The following is a 16,169-nucleotide window of genomic DNA, read 5'->3' on the forward strand; positions in this document are numbered from 1 at the left end:
AGATGACTTTCTAAGAAAAAATATTTAAAAACAAAAGATATTTCAGATGTTCCTGGAATATGAAATAATACTCCAACTAATAACGTTGGGAGAAATCTTTCAATATTTGTCTTTTCAAGCTGATGTCACTTTTGAACAGATTCTTGTTCCCTAAAAGAATCAGACAAGGTCAATATAATACATGTTTATAGAGTACCTACTATGTGCTGGGCATTTTGTGTGGCACTAAAGAGCAAAAAATAAACGAGACATGGTTCTTATTAAAGAGCTCAGAGGCCAGTAGTCAAAGGCAGAAACAAACAAAACCCACCCAGTTGGTGGGACAGATACAATAGCACAAATAAGAGAATGAGGAAAAGTAGAGCCAGAAAGGAGGAAGATGGCATCTCTAGCTGATGAGGTCAGGCTTGAGAAGATTCTTGAAAGGGGGCTCAGAGCTTTCCAGTCTGGAAGGTAGGGGAGGAAGGATGTTCCTCTTCTAGACAGAGAACTACAGGTGAGAAGACAGGAAACAGCGGTGTGTGTTGACAGTCAGCATAGGACACAGGAAGCCTATGGCAAGGGATGTGGATGAGATCACAGAGGGCTCCATTTACCAGTCATGGGTGTTTGAATTGTGTGTGGGAACAGAAGCCATTAAGAACTTGTAAGTAATGTAATAATTTCGGAAAAGCTGGTGCCCAGAACAATCCCTCTACTAAGAAGATCGTATGAGAGAGGAATGTGTTGAAGTGGAGTTGGCCTGGGGACAGACTCTGGAGTTAGGAGGTGCTTGCAACAAACCAATGAGAAGTAATATGGACCCTGGGGGGTTGTAGCTAGGAAGAAACAAAGTGACTGCTTGCATTTTTGAGGAATTTCCATGAAAGCTGGGAATGAGCAGAATAAGGCAGATGCTATGGGACATGGTGGGTAAGCCAAGTGCCAATCAATGCCTCCATTTCAGTTTTAGTTTCCAGAGACCAACTCTACTAGACTTCAACTACGAGTTGAAAAGCTAAGATGTTGCCTTCCAGAGCCACTGGGGAAAACATTCCAGAATTAGTGTTAGTCTTGGTATCATAGAATCAGACAAGAAAATCAGAGGAAAATCAGACAATTCAGCTGTGACTACATCATCCAAAATACTACACGGAAGGTAAGGGTTGGGCAGGGGAATGGAGCATTTAATAACCTATGCGACTTATGTACTCAGGGTCTGCATAAGATATAGGATACAAGGTAAACTTTAGAAAGCATGTATTTCAGATACAATTAGACCAGGGACTTTACTTACCTAAAGAGTGAGAATAATGAGTGACAGGTGAGTTAGTGTGCAGTTGCTGCGATTGCCAAGTTTGTTGGCATTTTGTCAGATGGTGGCTGCTGTGGGGAAAGAAAAAGTCCCTTTTTCTGCCCTTCTCCTCTCTGCGGTCTGGTAGCCACAGAAACGAGGGTGGTTTGAGTAAGTGCTGGGGAACCAGCATGATTGAGGGAGTGTGTGTGTGTGTGTGTGTGTGTGTGTGTGTGTTGGTGGTGGGAGGGGGTGATATGGACAACCTACTGAGAAGAGGGGCAATCCTTGTAAGTGGCCGTGACTTAGTCATGGGGACCTCAAAGGGACTGTTCGGTAAGAGCCTTGAGGTTCAGAGGGTGAGGGAAAATGAGGGCAAGGCAATGAACTTTTTGTCAGGGGTAAGTTCCTGAAATTCATTTGAAAGTTCTCATTGTCAGTGGGTTTTAGCATGCTTGGTATTGACACTTGATTACTTTCTTGGAAATCTGTCATTATGAGAGGGACAAATGAGACATATTCTAGAAAATTAGTGAAGCTGAATTCTTAGGATTGTGTTAGGAATGCTGGCTTAATCTCTGTGGTTACTTTCTTTAATTCTCTCATCTAATAATAGTAATAACACCAACTGCCATCGTTAGAAGCCTGGCGCTTTACATACATTACTGTTCATTCTTACAACAATGCTGTAAGGTAGATATTATTTTAGAGATAAGGAATCTGCAGCCCGGGAAGCTCATACTGTGTCCACAGCTGCCCTGCTCTTCAGCACTCAGAACTGGAGCTGCCCGAATTTGAAGGTTTTGCTCCCCCCCCCCCCCCCCCCCCCCCCCCCCCCCCACGCCCTCTGTCCTCTCAGCTTAACACAGCAGGGAGCAGAACCGGGTAGATCTATAGGCACAGTTTAAGGCTTTGTCAGAGTTAGCAAAATGGAGTCTGTGGCGTACCTGGGGGTCCCGGCCAGCAACTGAGCAGTGTTTTTTTGACTCCGGGCTGGCAAGTGAATCCTCTCAGGATTCTGACTGAAGCAGAGGGAGGCGACATCAGGGCCTGAATCACCCTGCTGGCTGGCCTTGACTTCAGAGGCCAGCGTTCCTGTGATTGTTCTCTCGGGCTTTAATTTATGCTCCTGCCAAGTTGCAGACCTGGTGTCTAAGCCAGATAGAAAGGTGCATATTGGGCAATTGGATCATATCAGGCAGCTGTAAAGAAGCCTGTTTGGTCAAGGGCACCCAAGGGCATGAAGGTCAGGCTCTCCTCTTTGTGTGCTCTCTCTGAATGGGCACCTGGTGCCCGTTTCCTCTCAATCATACGTGATATGATGTCCCTGATAGGGGGTGATGAGACTTAGCAGAGCGTCGGCACTTCTAATTGGCATAGCTTTAAAAAATTGGATTATATGGGATTTTTTTGGCTCAAAGGATAATCTTGAATTATAGTCATTTGATAGATAGTTTTGGGGTAGTCAGTACATTTTAAGCACAGTAGTAGGTACTAGGGTTATATCATTGATTAAAATAGACAAAAGTGATTGCCCTTGTTGAATTGGTATTCTAACAGATAAATGCTACTCTTTGAGGGACATATTCTTCTTTTTTTAAGTTTATTTATTTTGAGAGAGACAGAGCACAAGCGGAGGAAGGGCATAGAGGGCGAGGAGAGGGCAGGGGCGACAGAGGATCTGAAGTGGGCTCTGCACTGACAGCAGAGATTCTGATGTGGGGATTGAACTCACGAACCAGGGAGATCATTACTTGAGCCGAAGTGGAACGCTCAACTGACCGAGTCACTCAGGCGCCTCCAGGGGATATATTTTCTTAAAGCCAATTCAGCTCATTTTCTGAGTATCAAATAAGTGAAAAGTACTAAGCTTTATAAATGAATAAAAAGTCAGACAGTTTGCAGTCCTCTACTTAGAATAAAACAAAGATGGTTGTGAACATAATATAAAGCAGAATAAGATAAGTTCCATAATATAGATATTAAGGAAGTGAAGTGGGGATTCAAAAGCAGAACATAGACTTTGATTTCAGAATTAGGCCTCATGGGGAGGGTGGCATTTGAGTTCTCTTTTAAAGGACAGGTAGAGGGGTGTCTGGGTGCCTCAGTCAGTTACGTGTCTGACTTCGGCTCAGGTTCATGAGTTCAAGCCCTGTGTAGGGCTCTGTACTGACAGCTTGGAGCTGGAGCCTACTTTGGATCCTGTGTCTCCCTTTCTCTCTGCCTCCTCCCCCCAACCCTCTCCCTCCCTCTCTCTCTCAAAAGTAAGTAAACATTAAATTTTTTTTAAATAAAAATAAAGGATAGGAAGAATTTTGACTGGTGGAGATACAGAGGAAAATCATATCAGACGGAAAGATGAACACGGTAAAAACATAGGTGTATCTGGGGAAGATTGAGAAGACCAGTTTGGAAGATGAAACTGGGAAAGTAGCTTGGGTGATATTGTAAAGGGCAAATAAATAGCTGAGCCTTGTTTTTATAGAAAAAGAGAAGTCATTGGAGATGTAGAAGTATAGAATGGACATGATCAGAACACCTTCTTAGGGGAAGAGGCATTGATCCTTTGAGCAATTATCTGTTAGGCACTTTAACTTATATTATTTTAAATACTCCTGAAGTGAGCCACCATTTAATGGAGCAAACTGAGGATTAGAGGGTTTGGGAAAATTGTGCAAGATCACCAAACCAGGAAGAGATGAAACCCAGATTTAAATACAAATCTATCTGGTTGTGAAAAAAATTTCCCCTAGTAATAGTGTTTGCAAAAATCCAGTTGAGCAGAAACAAGAACTTGAACTGCAGTGGAGGCGGGATAAAAGGAGTTGAATGTTGAGAAGGATTGATGGGAATGGTACATTGAAAGAGGGCCTTAGAAACCCTCTCAATGGAATTTAGAATGGATGGGAGGGAGAGATAAAAGGAGGAGGGGGTCAGTGATCATTGAGAGCTTTACCTAGTGGAACAGTGGCACCATTAATAGAAGCTGGGAAACTGGGTGGAAGAACTGGTTTTGTAGAGGAAAAGGATGAGTTTGGTTTTGAGAGCGTTTGCTTTGTGGTATTGGAGAAACATCCAAATATCCGGCTGGAAGATTATAATGAAGGTCTGATCTCATGACCAAAGAACTGGGAGCAATCCATATAGAAGTGGTTATCCAATCGGATAACATAACTGGGGGAAGAGATAATTGGACAAAAGTAAGGGCCAAACCAAGATTAGAAACTGGGTTTCAGAAAAGGAGTCAACAAAGGATTCAATTCTTAATTTTGCATATATGACCCACAGAAAGGAAAATTAATAAAGAGAAAACAAGTGTTAGACACCTGATACCTCAGAAAGTTTAGGATGTGGTTTCTTAAATGCTCCACAGTGACTGCCATGTTAGCTTATATTTTGTCTGGATAACTTTTGTGTCACTTGTATAAGAATGCCTTCTTAGCATTACAGTAGTGTTGTCATGAGTGGCTACCTCAGTCCCTCCTATCTGTGGGGCGTGGGGTATTCCTATGTGTACTAATGACTCAAACATAGGCACTCTTAGTTGGGAATGTTTGAGCAATATCTCCTTAAGCCCTGCCTCTAGTGGTTGTTGCCGTACAAGGGACTGCCTGGATGGCTGTTTTTCGACCTCTATTCCCATCTTTTCCATTTAATCCCTGTAGAATAAGACAATGATGACCAGGGTCTTGACTGGGAAGGTACTTGGAATAAGCCACAGTCAAGACTTTAACCCCACTGCAACAGGAAAGCTTGAATCTATGTCTCTCTTTTGGTAAAGACCTGGAAGGCTAGTGAAATGCACTTTTGAAAGTTAATGGAGAAAGACAAATTCAAGCAAGTGATTCATAGATTACAAGTATCATGAAAAACAGGAAACGAGGAAGCAAGACTGTAATGAATCCTTATAAATGGTAAGTAAATTATGCCCTCACATGTGAAAAAAACTGGCTGTGAAGATGCATGTGTCCCTTCTAAAATGTCAACATTCTTGAATTTATGAAGTGCTGGTTCATGTTTCATTTGCTTGAAGTTCGTTTCTATTTTTTTCATCTGCATTCTTGTGTCTCTCCTCAATTCACTTGTTCATGGGCTTTGTTTTGTTCACTGCTGAATTACCAGAGCCCAGAGTGGAGGCTGGCATACAGTAGGCATTCAATACATATGTGTTGAGTCCATTGGTCCATAAATCCACTTCTCTGTCAATTCATTCATTGATTCATTTATTGATTCACTCACTCATTCTCTCATCAGATGTTTATTAAGTATTTATTATGTACCAGAATCTGTGCTAAGTCCTGGGGATAAAAAGGTGGATCAGAAGCTGTTCTTTTCCTAATGGAGCTCATGCCCAGTGGCATGACAGTGACAGAAACGGGGCTGCAATTCTACTGGAAAAGTTCAATAATAGACCTACGCACACTTTACTCAGGCCGTAGGAGGAAGATGGAGAGGAAGAGGGGCAGGGAGAGGTCAGAAGAGGCTTCCTGAAAAAGGAAGCCTCCCTTCCTGTACTTCAGAGATCTCCTGGTATTGATTATTTTTTTGCTCTCTCTTATCTCAAACCTCTTCCTCTCTACTGTGTCTTTCCCACCAATCTTTAAATTTGTTCAAGCCTCTACCATCTCAAGAAAAATAACTCTCCTCAGCCCGGAATCCCTCCAGTTACTTCCCTTGACTGCTTTTTTTATTATCTCTTCTCTCTTGCCTTTCATTCTCAAGTCCTTGGAAATTGAGCTCTCATCTTCACCTCTCCCTCAGATTGCTCTCAGTAAGGTTCACAAATTTAGCATTGTAGTTGCTAAATCTGATGGAAACGTTCTAGAACTTGTCTTATTTGTCCTCTTGGCTGCATTTGTGTCTGCTGACCCCTCTTTCACTATCCTCCTCCTCCCTTGGCTTCTCTGACTCTCACATTCTGCTGCTGCTGCTGCTTCTGACTGCCCCTTCTCACTCTGCTGCAGACTCTTCTACAGATCATCATTTAGAGGTTGGTAAATGTTGGAATTCCTTCCACAGGGACCTTTTCTAACTCTGTATTCTCTTCCTGAGAAAATGGATCTACTCTTATGGTTCGAATACTGTTTTTATCCTGTGATTCCTACATAATTTTCTGTAGCCAAGATCAATCTTCTGAGCAACTGACCTTAAATCCTGCATTTATTCATCTACTTAACAAATATTTACTGTGCCTACATGTGCCAAACACGGTTTGAGAGAGAGAGGGAGAGAGAGTGGAAGAGAGAGAGTTTCAGCGGTTAATAAACAAAGTTCTTGTCTTTCTGGTACTTCTATTCCACTTAAAAAGACAGTCACACACACACACACACACACACACACACACACACACACACACATTCCGTCAAAAAGTACCAGGGAGAAGAAGCAGAGTAGGGAGTGCTGGAGTGTTAATAGGAGATTTTGCTTTTTATTAAGGGTGATCAGCAATCCCTTCTGATTAGATGATGTTTAAGTAGAGACCTGAATGAATAGAGGGCAGGGGTGAGCCATGCAGATATCTGGGAAGAAGAGCTCAACTGACCGAGGAAGGAGCCAGAGAAAATGGTCAATATCATCCTTCTCCATTATCTTTGCCCAAACTGAGTAAGAAATCCCAGATGATGAGAATTTTCCCCCTTGGGATCAGAGATGGATAATTGGGGGAACAAGTGACTGGTGCCATTTCTGTATTTTTCCTTCTTAACTTTATACTCAGCAAGCCGGGCTTCTTTTCTTGCTTAATGTAGCTGAATCATACAGGTGGGCTAGGAAGAATTGAAATAGTCTCTGTAAATTAGTGGCTATCCCAGAAGCCATTTGGCAATAATTATCTTCCCCCACAAAACCACTCTTCCACCCATGTTCTCCCATGGAGACCAGAAAGAGTCGTTAGGAGGCTGTTACATTCCTTCCTGGATCTGCCTTAAAATATGATTTTTCATTCCAACTCCTAATAGTAAATTTTGTGACAGTCAGAATTCTAAGATGGCCCCCATGATTTCTGTTCCCTCGTGTTGGGTTACATGGCAAAAGAGATCTTTGCCAATGACATTAAGGTGTTTATCAGTTTACCTTAAAATAAGGAGATTATGTGGGTTGGACTAATCAGATCGCATGACCTCTTTAAAAGCTGAGTTTTCTGTGGCTGGTAACAGAAGTCAGAGAGAATTGATGCCTTAGAGGGATTTAACACGAAGGGCATTCTCTGTTGCTGACTTTGAAGAAGCAGGGATTTTCAACAGAAGAAACTGAGAGTGACCTCTAAGAGATGAGAGAGGCCCCTTGCTGACAGCCAAAAAGAAAACGTGGTCTCAGTGCTACAACTATGAGGAAACGAATTCAGCCCACAACCATGTGAACAGTAAGGCCAATTATTCTGCCTTAGAGTTTTTAGACAAGAACTCAACTCAGCCCACACCTTGATTTCAACCTTCTGATACTTGGAGAAGAGAACCGACTGTCCCTCGCTAGACTTCTGAATATATAATCATGATCTAATAAGTTGGGTGTTGCTTTAAGTAGGTGAATTTAAGGAAATTGCTATGGAGCAACAGAAAACCATACAAATGTCAGCAGGATATTCTTTTGCAACTATCAGTTATTCATGGAAGAGTTTTAACCACATTTTCTTTTGCCTTGGAACAATTTTTTTAAGACTGGATTGTAATAAAAGAACAGCCAGCAGTAGGGCCTCACAGAATGCCGAACGTAGTACTCAACACTTGACATCTCATTTAATGCCTACAACCTGTTATGTAAAAGGCACTATTGACTATCTGCCTTTTACAGATGAGGGAACTGAAGCTCAGAGAAGTTAAGTAACCCATCCAAAGTCCCTCAATTAGCAACTGGTAGAGCTAGCACTTGACCTTAGGCGGCCTTGTTCCACTATACAGACACACTTGTCAAAAGGTATAGCTATGCCATTTGTACTCTAACTTTTAGATCTGAGAAGGATTTGTAATCTATGTAGTTCTAGATTATAAATGATAGGACTGGACAATAGGAAACATTTTCAGGTACAATTTGTGCACTGTTTGTGGTTGCGATAGATTAGGAAATCCTCTTGGGCACAATATCAATGGACTCCCATCTATGTTTTGTTGTAATTAGACAAAGAGAAGGAAAAAGAAAATGAAAAGTGTTTGAGAGAAATATTTAGAACTAATAAAAAAAATGGGCTTGATGTGGGTTTGAAGGTGGTTTGGTCACAGATGTATCCAATTTAGCAATCCCCCGTTTCATGTCCATTCAAGCATAGGCAGGTGTCCTTTTTGCATGTTTTTGCTCAAAGCTTAAGGCTGTCTGCCTTGTGCCAAGAAAAAAGAAGCAATTAAATATTTTAATATTTCCTGCCTATAAACTGCTCCCTGTTTTATTACTTCCAATGCACTGGATTTAAAAGGAGGTGTGAAAGGCTCCTGAGCCATTAATAAAAGGCTGCAGCTACTTGAGAAGAGTGATGCTATGCATTTTTCAAAGGCATGATTTCGGTCTGAGGACCTCAGTCCACAGACTGTTGATTTATGACGGTCTCGAAACTGATACAGAAGCATGAGGCAAACACTTAACCAGGCTTCTGGAAGATATTTGGGCAGAACACAGACAATGAGTTCTTTTCCTTGGGGAAAATATACAGGAAAAAAGGGAAGAAATATGAAAGCAATTTAGAACTTATGGTGCAAAGTGGAATCGGCACAAAAAAAAGCAGATCTTTTCCTAGAGTAATTGGAGAATTTCATGTGGTTAGTTTGTGAGATTTCTGTTCTTGGATGGACAGAATAAGTAGTAGGGATTTAGTGATTTATTTGAGTCTTTGAGGGCTTCAGATGGAGACATGCCCTAAAGTTAAAAAAGATAGGGGCACCTGCATGGCTCAGTTGGTTAAGCATTGGACTCTTGATTTCAGCTTGGGTCATGATCTGACAGTTCGTGGGTTCGAGCCCTGTGTGGGCTCTGCTCTGACAGCACCAAGCCTGTTTGGAATACTCTCTCTCCCTCTCTCTGTTCCTCCCCCCCCCCCAAATAAATAAAAGGTAAAAACCAAAAGGTGGTTCTATATTTTCTTACAATCAACTAAAAAGAACCAAAGTTCTAGTTCCCAAAGGTCTTAAATATTATTTTACAAAAGCTCTTTTTCCCTTTACAGGGATGGTATGTAACAGAAGTCAAAGTATGAAGGATATTGGAAATTGAGTTCAACCCAGCAAACTTTGTTGAGTGCTAATTCATACAGGTTCCTGCTTGGTGCTGGGAAGATACAAAGAAAACCAATGCTCTTGTCCTTTGTTTTAGGCAGACAATTCGGTCTTCTGTAAGGGCATGTTGAAAATCTTTTTGAACGTGCCGGAAAGATGTTTCCTAAACTTCAGTCACTTTTATGTCACTTTTACAATTGACACTGTGAGCCACGTTTTATTTGTTTGTTTCTTTGTTTATTTTTTTTAGCCCAAAGGTTACTTAAATAAATTTGGTTTCATCTGGGAAATCACAGATCTGATATGCTAGTTAAACCTTTCCAAATGCGCCTTCGAATAGACAAAGCTTAACGATATCCTACGTGAAACCACTGGGTTCATAAACATTTAGAACTTTCCAGCACTCTTGCACGTTCTATACTTGTCTAACGTCACCATAGGAGGCGTGGGTAGTATTGCATAATCAATCGTTTCCACAGCGAGGCATATAAATATTTTCACTGAGTGGAATATGGAGTAAGTAAAGCTATTGAATAGCTTTAAATCAATTCAGTTCAGTTGGAAAACTTAGACTTTTATAGATTTTTGGATTTCATAAGGAATTGTGGTAAGTACCATTTAAAAGTCTGTGTGCCACAGAAAACAGAATCGTTGGTAATGTCCAAGGTGTGAATTTAACCTTTCTTTCAGGTGTATAGTTGGGCTAAACTTTTTTTTTAAATAACAATGTTGTTATTAAAGTATAAACATAAATACATTCAGGAAGAACTTAGAGAACACTGACCTTAAGCACACAGCCCAAATGACTTTTCATATATAAATATATCTTTTTGAACTTGTTGGAATTCATATATATATATATATATATATATATATGAATATATATATATTCCCACATAACCACCACCTAAATTGAATACAGGACACTTGTGGTACCCAGAAGCTTCCTTTTGTTCTTTCCTGGTTAATACTCCTTCAGCTCCCACACCATGAAAAACCACTGTTTTGAGTTATTTGCATGAGTTAATACAACTAGAATCATACTTTGGCTTCTTTCACTTGGCACAATGTCTGTGAGATTCTTCCATGTTACTGCTTTAACAACTGTTGTTCCTCTTCATTGATGTATACTATTCCTCATGTTAGCTTTTATGAACTCTTAGAATGTTACATGCAAATATTTTAAGTTAATACTTTCTAGGGATTGAAGTGCTCTTTTTCTATTCAAAAGACAATCACATATAGAAAGCTTTTATGGGGAAATTTGAAAGCAGGTGGCATTTTTAGTGCTCATCAAGATGGCACCCCTTTCAGGTAACTTGAACAACACAAACTGGTATTATGATACTGTATATACATGGAGGTTGTATTCATTTCCCATCCCGTTTTTACCACTTTTGATGAGTGGATGTGAGCTGCTGACTTCATCATATAAAAAAAAAAAAGAGAGACCAGGAGATTCTGAAGAATCATTTTGATTTAATTTTTAGATAGTGTAATACTTTAGAAAGGGAACTTAAAAGCCTATATTGTTATACAGCTAGATTATGATAAGACATGAAAGACTCCTTAAAATAAATTTTATACTAAATTTGGGATGGGCTTTATGTTCAGGCCAGCTGTTTGTGAAATGGAGTGAGCAGGCGTGAGTTGGGAGCAATCATGGGGAGTTTTTTTTTTTTTTTTTTTTTTTTTGCTTCCTTTTGCATTCCTTCACAGCCTGGCTTCATTGAAAACATTTGGGTTGGTGTGAATTACTGGAACATGAGAAGCACTCGTTCTCAAAATACAAAAACACATTTCAGAAGTGAATAGCAAGGGATTGTCAGACCTTTTCCACTTTAGACTGATATGGAGAATTGAGAGTTGAATGACCCAAGATAAATTGGAAACGCGTTTGCTCGTGTTCTCCTAAAGAGTTGCACTGCGTTCTTAACCAAAACACTAGCACTGAATGTAGAAACACTCACCTGTCTTACAAGAAGTATGCATCTGAGGATCTAAAAAACATTTAGAGATCTTATACATGTATTTCATCTACATTATCTGATGAGACACAAAACAGCAAAATAACGTGCAGATTTTCAGATCAGAGAAACTTGATTTTAGATAATCTCTCTGTCATTGACTAGCTATGCAATCTCAGTTAGGTACATTAATACCTCTGATTCTCAATCTTGATTTCTCTCTCTTTCTGTTTCCCTCTTTTTTGTAGTATTTGCAGTATTGTTATAAGTGAACCATCTCAGAAAGGACCATGCTGGTCAATTTTAAAGTAAGAGCTAAAGATAAATAAAGAGCCTTTCATTTCATAATACAAGAAAGCCCAACACATAGAAACTGACTGATACAGTATGATGCTACATCTTTATTTAGGTGCGCAAGGCATATATGCTGTGAACCATGAATCTTTCTTTGCTCAATAACAAGGTCTATTCTGCTTAGTGGGAATGATTTTGCCAAGAATCCTTCAAAATACCAACAGAACTAGCCATATGATTATGTTTCTTGGTCATTATTCTTTTGGTGGAGTATGGAGATATTTCATAGAGAGTAATTGTTTGAAAGGTTGAGTATGTTTTTTCCCCAAAGGGAGAAAGAGGTGGGGGCAAAGAAATTCAAGTGACTATTCATTACATGTCTTTGAAAGCTAATTGTTTCTTCATGGATAACTACTCTCCAGAAAAAAACCAGCCAAACCACTTAAAATCATCCACAAAGCTCACTGATCAGTTAGGACAATGAGCAGCAACAGTTTTGATGCTGGAAACTATAGCCATGCTTAATTTATTTGATTATACCTTGTCTTATAGACTGCCCGATGATTCGTGAAGGTTCAAATTCAGAACCAGAATTTACTTTTTCCCCAACAAATTACTTTTCTCTGCTCCCTTGCACAAAACTAAGAACATTTATCACAAGAGGTATGTACCAAGACTTCAAAAAATATTATTAGGTTGGAAGCAAAATGAGCTTAATCTTGGTCTTTGTCAAGAATTGCTTGATTCTATTGGCCATGATCTGGGAGAGGCAGGTAATAAAATGACAATCTGACTTTAAGGATACTTCTTGGAGGTGGAGAAGATAGCTCCTCCCCTACCCCCACAATTATTTTCTATTTGTCCTGATACCTAAGACAAAAATCTTTTTTTCCCTACAATGGAGATTAAAAATTCAGATTTGCATTAAAAATTCTGAGAAATTTCAGATTTAGCCAATTGTTTTCTGATGTTGATAATAATGACTCCCTTGGTCCTAAAATACTTGGTGACTAATCTTTATTCTGATTCTTATTTCTCCACTGGCAAATCACTTTATGACAAATTCTATAAATATTAATTAAAAAATTAAAATAATCAGGCACCGTGCTTGATGCTTTATGTATAAAGCTGAATGCGGTCAAGTTGTACTCAAGTCCTTGACTGATAAATATTCCTTTTCTGAATTTTGCTTTCTTAAAACATTCTGTACCTTAGCCAAAAGAACTAAGTTAAAAACCAGGGTCAAGGTAAAGAGATCACCTCATTCTCCAGTTTCAAAACTACATGAATGACGCCTCCTTTAAAATGTTGAAATGACAGAGTTACTTTGTTTCTACTAAAGGTATATTTTCATTTCCTTTTAAAGACATATACAGTATTGTTTTTTCTGGTAAAAGAACGAGTCAGGTTCTGGGCTTTTTATGACCAACTTAAGTTAACTCAGAGCCTTGGTGCTAACAATGAAAGTAAGATTCCCTTTCACGGAAGGGTTGGCCCATTTGAAGTTGATGATTCTAGTCTGACTGATCCAACAGGTTTTTATTTCTTAAAGCTTTGAGCACTGTGAGTCAGAAGGAGAGGAAGAGGGAGGACATGAGCTCACTACACAAGGGTTGGTATTAGAGGAGAAGGGAGGGATTGTGTTTTGGACCCAAACCAGAGAAAGGAGTGGCTGTTATTGCAGCATGAAAATATGAGCACTGTGGGGGAGTGGCTGAGCTGTTTGTGGAGCTGGCCTCAGGGCCGAGGCTAATCTTCCACTGGGAGCAAAGTCATTGGTTACCAGCCTAAAGAGTGAGCTGGTTTCGGAGTCTTTTCGCTCTTTGCCTTCCTTTGCCTGGAAACTTGACTTGAGAAGAGGGAGTCTTGCCTCTGCCCTTGACTCACCTACACCGCACTTCCTTTCATTTGAATGCTCTCTGAAGTGAGGTCACAGTGGTGAACTCATCTGGATCCAGGAGCCAGAAAAGCAAAGAAGAGCTTTCACATCTGCCTGTGGTGCTCACCAGACTAGCCGCTGGATGCCAGGCTGCCTTTGTGATGGCACCAGAGAAGTGTATACACACTTTTTCCGTCCACTGTCAGTTAGCCAGTGGTTCAGATTCTCCTACAACTAATAAACTTTTTGCCAGATTTGCTAATCAAATAAAAAATGGACGTGGCTGAGATTTCATCTTTTTATTCTACCCTAGGGAGAGATTGAGAGAGGGTCTATATTAAGTAGGACCTTCTTCATACAAGTGACAGAAATGAAACCTGAACTAGCTTAGGCCAAAGGGAAGGACAAAGGGTATATAATTGGGTTTCCAGGATTACTGGAAACTGGGACTCTGGTATTTTCAAGTCTCTCTTCTAGTTTACATTTCTACTCTTTTCAACACGTTTTCCTATGGGCCTCCTCCACAAGGTCACCAGGATCTTAGATCAGAAGGCATGATACCAGAGAAAGATTGCTTGTCCCTTTTCCTTAAGTCCCAATTTGTAGAAGCTTTGGGAGAAAGCTGTGCAGGTCACATGCAGCCTCTCTGACCAGTGGATGGGCTGTTGTGATTGGTAGCTCTCACCTGGAGCAGATGGTGTGGTGGGGGAGGAGTGTTTCCCAAGAGAAGATGGAAATAAGAAGTGAGAGTGGGGTTTGCCAAAAAGGGGAAAGGTCCCTGGAAGATAAAAGAATACATCCTTGTTACAGGACATAAAATGGATGGTGAACTATCAGAAGAGAAATTTTAGTTGAGGCTGGGTCTGGAAAATCTATAAACTTACATAAATGGTATAAATTGGTTGATGGTGTAAATTTATAACTAGATCTCTTTGGTTAACTTTTAACTTTTTTATTCTGGGAGGGAATATATAGCACTGAATGTCCATTTCATGATGAGATGAAAAACAAAAGAAGAAAAGACTGTCGCCCTCACATTCATGCCCCACACCAGAGTCCCGAAGTAAAAATAATTTGGCTGATTTCTTTTGAAAGAAAATGCAGATCTCTGATGACTCAATGCAAGCTTTGGGTTAATTCCAGAGGTATCTAATGCCCAGAAAAGGAGAATCTCTCAGCCTCATGGTTCTGGATTCTCTGAAGATGGTTTTATACCTGGAGGAGTTCATCATTCAGAACCTATAAAACTTTACCACATTTAATCACTTTGTGGGATGCTTAAAACTAAACCTACAAATGGGCAACATAGCATTTCATCGTTTTTTTCCTAAATGTTTATTTGCCCTCTATATAATCTTTATATATATATTTTAAATGTTTATTTTATTTTTGAGAAAGAAGAATAGAGTGTGAGTGGGCGAGGGGCAGAGAGAGAGAGAGGGAGACATAGAATCTGAAGCAGGCCCAGGCTCTGAGATGTTAGCACAGAGCATGATGCGGGGCTCAAACCCATGAACCGTGACATCATGACCTGATCCGAAGTCAGATGCATAACCGACTGAGCCTCCAGGCGCCCCTCATCTTTATATGCTTTAATGGCTGTGTTTTGCCTAAAAATATTCCCTAATTACTTCCACTAAGGAAAAAAGGTATTGTCACATCCAGGTTTTTCAGTGGGAGGAAGAAGCCTAGGTCAAAGGACAGAGGAAGATTATTTGAAACATTTATTTGGTTATTGAAATTGTCCAGGTCCAAGAGTAAGAGCAATATTGAGGCCATTGGGAAAGATTTCTGGGCTTGGATGAAAAAAAAAAAAAGCAGAATGCAGAGCACGCCAATGTTGTACATGGACAGGCGAGCAGCAGTCACAGGGAGCATCGCCCAATCCAGGTGCCATGTTTTCGTGCTTCTCATAGAGGTGTCCTGTATGTCCCCATACCTTGCATCCAGCCTCTGTGGTCTTGATCATAGCTTCACGTGAGATGTGCAATTGAGAAGCATGTGGTTGACATGGAAGGGCAAATTGTTCTTAATCTCATCTTCATATCATAAGGGAAATGGGTCTGACTGCCAGAGTCTTCTCAAGTTTAGGGCAAACTAAATAGTTGGCAAGCTGGGAGGTGTCCCATAGCTATAGAACCTGTGGGTTTAAGGTGAGGGGGAGGGATACCCATAAAAGTCATGCATGTTTGAGATGTGACTTGTCTCTGCCCTGGGAGCTTGTTCAGTTGGGCTGTTTAACAGTTTATTTTGAATGCAGACATCAAAAATTCAAAAATAACTTTAAAAATAACTAAAAGGGTTTTTAATATAAAATTGTTGATTAAAAAAAGAAAAAGGAAGAGGATTAGTTGAGAACTAAATGTGCACTAAGAAAATAAACATGAACATTTTATTAGTAGCTAACTTACACACAGACATGTAAATACAAAGATTTATAGGCAGGATTGAAGCACAGCCCTGGGTTAATCTCACCATTGCTCTTCCTTAGGACAGGAATTAAATCATTAGCAGCTTTGTCTAGAATAATGTCTCTTTTCTGTCCTAATGGCATAGTT

Source organism: Hyaena hyaena, unplaced genomic scaffold (assembly GCF_003009895.1).
Source record: "Hyaena hyaena isolate Hyena2069 unplaced genomic scaffold, ASM300989v1 scaffold_170, whole genome shotgun sequence".
NCBI lineage: Eukaryota > Metazoa > Chordata > Mammalia > Carnivora > Hyaenidae > Hyaena > Hyaena hyaena.